The sequence below is a fragment of the Crinia signifera genome, chromosome 6, assembly GCF_055691185.1.
Source record: "Crinia signifera chromosome 6, ASM5569118v1, whole genome shotgun sequence".
Taxonomy (NCBI): Eukaryota; Metazoa; Chordata; class Amphibia; order Anura; family Myobatrachidae; genus Crinia; species Crinia signifera.
The window spans coordinates 31,196,556-31,205,589 of record NC_139222.1 but is presented as its reverse complement, the minus strand read 5'-3'; positions in this window follow the sequence as shown (position 1 = coordinate 31,205,589).

Genomic DNA, 9,034 nt, shown 5'->3' with positions numbered 1-9,034 from the left:
TGATATCTGTGTATACTATGGGCCTCATCCAGAGATGTACACCCGCCAGCCCGATGGGTGATATCTGTGTATACTATGGGCCTCATCCAGAGATGTACACCCGCCAGCCCGATGGGTGATATCTGTGTATACTATGGGCCTCATCCAGAGATGTACACCCGCCAGCCCGATGGGTGATATCTGTGTATACTATGGGCCTCATCCAGAGATGTACACCCCCCAGCCCGATGGGTGATATCTGTGTATACTATGGGCCTCATCCAGAGATGTACACCCGCCAGCCCGATGGGTGATATCTGTGTATACTATGGGCCTCACCCAGAGATGTACACCCGCCAGCCCGATGTGTGATATCTGTGTATACTATGGGCCTCATCCAGAGATGTACACCCGCCAGCCCGATGGGTGATATCTGTGTATACTATGGGCCTCATCCAGAGATGTACACCCGCCAGCCCGATGGGTGATATCTGTGTATACTATGGGCCTCATCCAGAGATGTAGACCCGCCAGCACAATGGGTGATATCTGTGTATACTATGGGCCTCATCCAGAGATGTACACCCGCCAGCCCGATGGGTGATATCTGTGTATACTATGGGCCTCATCCAGAGATGTACACCTGCCAGCCCGATGGGTGATATCTGTGTATACTATGGGCCTCATTCAGAGATGTACACCCTCCAGCCCGATGGGTGATATCTGTGTATACTATGGGCCTCATCCAGAGATGTACACCCGCCAGCCCGATGGGTGATATCTGTGTATACTATGGGCCTCATCCAGAGATGTACACCCGCGAGCCCGATGGGTGATATCTGTATATACTATGGGCCTCATCCAGAGATGTACACCCGCCAGCCCGATGGGTGATATCTGTGTATACTATGGGCCTCATCCAGAGATGTACACCTGCCAGCCCGATGGGTGATATCTGTGTATACTATGGGCCTCATCCAGAGATGTACACCCTCCAGCCCGATGGGTGATATCTGTGTATACTATGGGCCTCACCCAGAGATGTACACCCGCCAGCCCGATGGGTGATATCTGTGTATACTATGGGCCTCATCCAGAGATGTACACCCGCCAGCACGATGGGTGATATCTGTGTATACTATGGGCCTCATCCAGAGATGTACACCCGCCAGCCCGATGGGTGATATCTGTGTATACTATGGGCCTCATCCAGAGATGTACACCCGCCAGCCCGATGGGTGATATCTGTGTATACTATGGGCCTCATCCAGAGATGTACACCCGCCAGCCCGATGGGAGATATCTGTGTATAATATGGGCCTCATCCAGAGATGTACACCCACCAGCCCGATGGGTGATATCTGTGTATACTATGGGCCTCATCCAGAGATGTACACCCGCCAGCCCGATGGGTGATATCTGTGTATACCATGGGCCTCATCCAGAGATGTACACCCATCAGCCCGATGGGTGATATCTGTGTATACCATGGGCCTCATCCAGAGATGTACACCCGCTAGCCCATGGGTGATATCTGTGTATACCATAGGCCTCATCCAGAGACATACACCCGCCAGCCCGATGGGTGATATCTGTGTATACTATGGGCCTCATCCAGAGATGTACACCCGCCAGCCCGATGGGTGATATCTGTGTATACTATGGGCCTCATCCAGAGATGTACACCCGCCAGCCCGATGGGTGATATCTGTGTATACTATGGGCCTCATCCAGAGATGTACACCCGTCAGCCCGATGGGTGATATCTGTGTATACTATGGGCCTCATCCAGAGATGTACACCCGCTAGCCCGATGGGTGATATCTGTATATACTATGGGCCTCATCCAGAGATGTACACCGGCCAGCCCGATGGGTGATATCTGTGTATACTATGGGCCTACACCCGCCAGCCCGATGGGTGATATCTGTGTATACTATGGGCCTCATCCAGAGATGTACACCCGCCAGCCCGATGGGTGATATCTGTGTATACTATGGGCCTCATCCAGAGATGTACACCCCCCAGCCCGATGGGTGATATCTGTGTATACTATGGGCCTCATCCAGAGATGTACACCCGCCAGCCCGATGGGTGATATCTGTGTATACTATGGGCCTACACCCGCCAGCCCGATGGGTGATATCTGTGTATACCATGGTGCCTCATCCAGAGATGTACACCCATCAGCCCGATGGGTGATATCTGTGTATACCATGGGCCTCATCCAGAGATGTACACCCGCTAGCACATGGGTGATATCTGTGTATACCATAGGCCTCACCCAGAGATGTACACCCGCCAGCCCGATGGGTGATATCTGTGTATACCATGGGCCTCATCCAGAGATGTACACCGGCCAGCCCGATGGGTGATACTGTATCTGTGTATACTATGGGCCTACACCCGCCAGCCCGATGGGTGATACTGTATCTGTGTATACTATGGGCCTCATCCAGAGATGTACACCCACCCACCGGGTGATAGCTGTGTATACTATGGGTCTCATCCAGAGATGTGCACCTGCCAGCATGATGGGTGATAACTGTGTATACTATGGGCCTCATCCAGAGATGTACACCCGCCAGCCCGATAGATGATATCTGTGTATACTGTGAGCGTCATCCAGAGATGTACACCCGCCAGCCCGATGGGTGATATCTGTGTATACTATCGGCCTCATCCAGAGATGTACACCCGCCAGCCCGATGGGTGATATCTGTGTATACTATGGGCCTCATCCAGAAATGTACACCCGCCAGCCCGATGGGTGATATCTATGTATACTATGGGCCTCATCCAGAGACATACACCCGCCAGCACGATGGGTGATATCTGTGTATACTATGGGTCTCATCCAGAGATGTACACCCGCCAGCCAGATGGGTGATATCTGTGTATACTATGGGCCTCATCCAGAGATGTACACCCGTCAGCCCGATGGGTGATATCTATGTATACTGTGGGCCTCATCCAGAGATGTACACCCGCCAGCCCGATGGGTGATATCTGTGTATACCATGGGCCTCATCCAGAGATGTGCACCCACCAGCATGATGGGTGATATCTGTGTATACCATGGGCCTCATCCAGAGATGTACACCCGCCAGCCCGATGGGTGATATCTGTGTATACTATGGGCCTCATCCAGAGATGTACACCGGCCAGCCCGATGGGTGATATCTGTGTATACTATGGGCCTACACCCGCCAGCCCGATGGGTGATATCTGTGTATACTATGGGCCTCATCCAGAGATGTACACCCACCCGCCGGGTGATATCTGTGTATACTATGGGTCTCATCCAGAGATGTGCACCCGCCAGCATGATGGGTGATATCAGTGTATACTATGGGCCTCATCCAGAGATGTACACCCGCCAGCCCGATGGGTGATATCTGTGTATACTGCGAGCGTCATCCAGAGATGTACACCCACCAGCCCGATGGGTGATATCTGTGTATACTATGGGCCTCATCCAGAAATGTACACCCGCCAGCCCGATGGGTGATATCTATGTATACTATGGGCCTCATCCAGAGACGTACACCCGCCAGCACGATGGGTGATATCTGTGTATACTATGGGTCTCATCCAGAGATGTACACCCGCCAGCATGATGGGTGATATCTGTGTATACTATGGGCCTCACCCAGAGATGTACACCCGCCAGCCAGATGGGTGATATCTGTGAATACTATGGGCCTCATCCAGAGATGTACACCCGTCAGCCCGATGGGTGATATCTGTGTATACTATGGGCCTCATCCAGAGATGTACACCCGCCAGCCCGATGAGTGATATCTGTGTATACCATGGGCCTCATCCAGAGATGTGCACCCGCCAGCATGATGGGTGATACCTGTGTATACCATGGGCCTCGTCCAGAGATGTACACCCGTCAGCCCGATGGGTGATATCTGTGTATACCATGGGCCTCATCCAGAGATGTACACCCGCCAGCCCGTTGGGTGATATCTGTGTATACCATGGGCCTCATCCAGAGATGTACACCGGCCAGCCCGATGGGTGATATCTGTGTATACTATAGGCCTCATCCAGAGATGTACACCCGCCCGCCCGATGGGTGATATCTGTGTATACTATGGGCCTCATCCAGAGATGTACACCCGCCCACCCGATTGGTGATATCTGTGTATACTATGGGCCTCATCCAGAGATGTACACCCGCCAGCCCGATGGGTGATATCTGTGTATACTATGGGCCTCATCCAGAGATGTACACCCGCCAGCCCGATGGGTGATATCTGTGTATACTATGGGCCTCATCCAGAGATGTACACCCGCCAGCCCGATGGGTGATATCTGTGTATACTGTGGGCCTCATCCAGAGATGTACACCCGCCAGCCCGATGGGTGATATCTGTGTATACTATGGGCCTCACCCAGAGATGTACACCCGCCAGCCCGATGGGTGATATCTGTGTATACTATGGGCCTCACCCAGAGATGTACACCCGCCAGCCCGATGGGTGATATCTGTGCATACTATGGGCCTCATCCAGAGATGTACACCCGCCAGCCCGATGGGTGATATCTGTGTATACTATGGGCCTCATCCAGAGATGTACACCCGCCAGCCTGATGGGTGATATCTGTATATACTATGGGCCTCACCCAGAGATGTACACCCGCCAGCCTGACGGGTGATATCTGTGTATACTATGGGCCTCATCCAGAGATGTACACCCGCCAGCCCGATGGGTGATATCTGTGTATACTATGGGCCTCATCCAGAGATGTACACCCGCCAGCCCGATGGGTGATATCTGTGTATACTATGGGCCTCACCTAGAGATGTACACCCGCCAGCCCGATGGGTGATATCTGTGCATACTATGGGCCTCATCCAGAGATGTACACCCGCCAGCCCGATGGGTGATATCTGTGTATACTATGGGCCTCATCCAGAGATGTACACCCGCCAGCCCGATGGGTGATATCTGTGTATACTATGGGCCTCATCCAGAGATGTACACCCCCCAGCCCGATGGGTGATATCTGTGTATACTATGGGCCTCATCCAGAGATGTACACCCGCCAGCCCGATGGGTGATATCTGTGTATACTATGGGCCTCACCCAGAGATGTACACCCGCCAGCCCGATGTGTGATATCTGTGTATACTATGGGCCTCATCCAGAGATGTACACCCGCCAGCCCGATGGGTGATATCTGTATATACTATGGGCCTCATCCAGAGATGTACACCCGCCAGCCCGATGGGTGATATCTGTGTATACTATGGGCCTCATCCAGAGATGTACACCCGCCAGCACAATGGGTGATATCTGTGTATACTATGGGCCTCATCCAGAGATGTACACCCGCCAGCCCGATGGGTGATATCTGTGTATACTATGGGCCTCATCCAGAGATGTACACCTGCCAGCCCGATGGGTGATATCTGTGTATACTATGGGCCTCATTCAGAGATGTACACCCTCCAGCCCGATGGGTGATATCTGTGTATACTATGGGCCTCATCCAGAGATGTACACCCGCCAGCCCGATGGGTGATATCTGTGTATACTATGGGCCTCATCCAGAGATGTACACCCGCCAGCCCGATGGGTGATATCTGTATATACTATGGGCCTCATCCAGAGATGTACACCCGCCAGCCCGATGGGTGATATCTGTGTATACTATGGGCCTCATCCAGAGATGTACACCTGCCAGCCCGATGGGTGATATCTGTGTATACTATGGGCCTCATCCAGAGATGTACACCCTCCAGCCCGATGGGTGATATCTGTGTATACTATGGGCCTCATCCAGAGATGTACACCCGCCAGCCCGATGGGTGATATCTGTGTATACTATGGGCCTCATCCAGAGATGTACACCCGCCAGCACGATGGGTGATATCTGTGTATACTATGGGCCTCACCCAGAGATGTACACCCGCCAGCCCGATGGGTGATATCTGTGTATACTATGGGCCTCACCCAGAGATGTACACCCGCCAGCCTGACGGGTGATATCTGTGTATACTATGGGCCTCATCCAGAGATGTACACCCGCCAGCCCGATGGGTGATATCTGTGTATACTATGGGCCTCATCCAGAGATGTACACCCGCCAGCCCGATGGGTGATATCTGTGTATACTATAGGCCTCACCTAGAGATGTACACCCGCCAGCCCGATGGGTGATATCTGTGTATACTATGGGCCTCATCCAGAGATGTACACCCGCCAGCCCGATGGGTGATATCTGTGTATACTATGGGCCTCATCCAGAGATGTACACCCGCCAGCCCGATGGGTGATATCTGTGTATACTATGGGCCTCATCCAGAGATGTACACCCGCCAGCCCGATGGGTGATATCTGTGTATACTATGGGCCTCATCCAGAGATGTACACCCCCCAGCCCGATGGGTGATATCTGTGTATACTATGGGCCTCATCCAGAGATGTACACCCACCAGCCCGATGGGTGATATCTGTGTATACTATGGGCCTCACCCAGAGATGTACACCCGCCAGCCCGATGTGTGATATCTGTGTATACTATGGGCCTCATCCAGAGATGTACACCCGCCAGCCCGATGGGTGATATCTGTATATACTATGGGCCTCATCCAGAGATGTACACCCGCCAGCCCGATGGGTGATATCTGTGTATACTATGGGCCTCATCCAGAGATGTAGACCCGCCAGCACAATGGGTGATATCTGTGTATACTATGGGCCTCATCCAGAGATGTACACCCGCCAGCCCGATGGGTGATATCTGTGTATACTATGGGCCTCATCCAGAGATGTACACCTGCCAGCCCGATGGGTGATATCTGTGTATACTATGGGCCTCATTCAGAGATGTACACCCTCCAGCCCGATGGGTGATATCTGTGTATACTATGGGCCTCATCCAGAGATGTACACCCGCCAGCCCGATGGGTGATATCTGTGTATACTATGGGCCTCATCCAGAGATGTACACCCGCGAGCCCGATGGGTGATATCTGTATATACTATGGGCCTCATCCAGAGATGTACACCCGCCAGCCCGATGGGTGATATCTGTGTATACTATGGGCCTCATCCAGAGATGTACACCTGCCAGCCCGATGGGTGATATCTGTGTATACTATGGGCCTCATCCAGAGATGTACACCCTCCAGCCCGATGGGTGATATCTGTGTATACTATGGGCCTCACCCAGAGATGTACACCCGCCAGCCCGATGGGTGATATCTGTGTATACTATGGGCCTCATCCAGAGATGTACACCCGCCAGCACGATGGGTGATATCTGTGTATACTATGGGCCTCATCCAGAGATGTACACCCGCCAGCCCGATGGGTGATATCTGTGTATACTATGGGCCTCATCCAGAGATGTACACCCGCCAGCCCGATGGGTGATATCTGTGTATACTATGGGCCTCATCCAGAGATGTACACCCGCCAGCCCGATGGGAGATATCTGTGTATAATATGGGCCTCATCCAGAGATGTACACCCACCAGCCCGATGGGTGATATCTGTGTATACTATGGGCCTCATCCAGAGATGTACACCCGCCAGCCCGATGGGTGATATCTGTGTATACCATGGGCCTCATCCAGAGATGTACACCCATCAGCCCGATGGGTGATATCTGTGTATACCATGGGCCTCATCCAGAGATGTACACCCGCTAGCCCATGGGTGATATCTGTGTATACCATAGGCCTCATCCAGAGACATACACCCGCCAGCCCGATGGGTGATATCTGTGTATACTATGGGCCTCATCCAGAGATGTACACCCGCCAGCCCGATGGGTGATATCTGTGTATACTATGGGCCTCATCCAGAGATGTACACCCGCCAGCCCGATGGGTGATATCTGTGTATACTATGGGCCTCATCCAGAGATGTACACCCGTCAGCCCGATGGGTGATATCTGTGTATACTATGGGCCTCATCCAGAGATGTACACCCGCTAGCCCGATGGGTGATATCTGTATATACTATGGGCCTCATCCAGAGATGTACACCGGCCAGCCCGATGGGTGATATCTGTGTATACTATGGGCCTACACCCGCCAGCCCGATGGGTGATATCTGTGTATACTATGGGCCTCATCCAGAGATGTACACCCGCCAGCCCGATGGGTGATATCTGTGTATACTATGGGCCTCATCCAGAGATGTACACCCCCCAGCCCGATGGGTGATATCTGTGTATACTATGGGCCTCATCCAGAGATGTACACCCGCCAGCCCGATGGGTGATATCTGTGTATACTATGGGCCTACACCCGCCAGCCCGATGGGTGATATCTGTGTATACCATGGTGCCTCATCCAGAGATGTACACCCATCAGCCCGATGGGTGATATCTGTGTATACCATGGGCCTCATCCAGAGATGTACACCCGCTAGCACATGGGTGATATCTGTGTATACCATAGGCCTCACCCAGAGATGTACACCCGCCAGCCCGATGGGTGATATCTGTGTATACCATGGGCCTCATCCAGAGATGTACACCGGCCAGCCCGATGGGTGATACTGTATCTGTGTATACTATGGGCCTACACCCGCCAGCCCGATGGGTGATACTGTATCTGTGTATACTATGGGCCTCATCCAGAGATGTACACCCACCCACCGGGTGATAGCTGTGTATACTATGGGTCTCATCCAGAGATGTGCACCTGCCAGCATGATGGGTGATAACTGTGTATACTATGGGCCTCATCCAGAGATGTACACCCGCCAGCCCGATAGATGATATCTGTGTATACTGTGAGCGTCATCCAGAGATGTACACCCGCCAGCCCGATGGGTGATATCTGTGTATACTATCGGCCTCATCCAGAGATGTACACCCGCCAGCCCGATGGGTGATATCTGTGTATACTATGGGCCTCATCCAGAAATGTACACCCGCCAGCCCGATGGGTGATATCTATGTATACTATGGGCCTCATCCAGAGACATACACCCGCCAGCACGATGGGTGATATCTGTGTATACTATGGGTCTCATCCAGAGATGTACACCCGCCAGCCAGATGGGTGATATCTGTGTA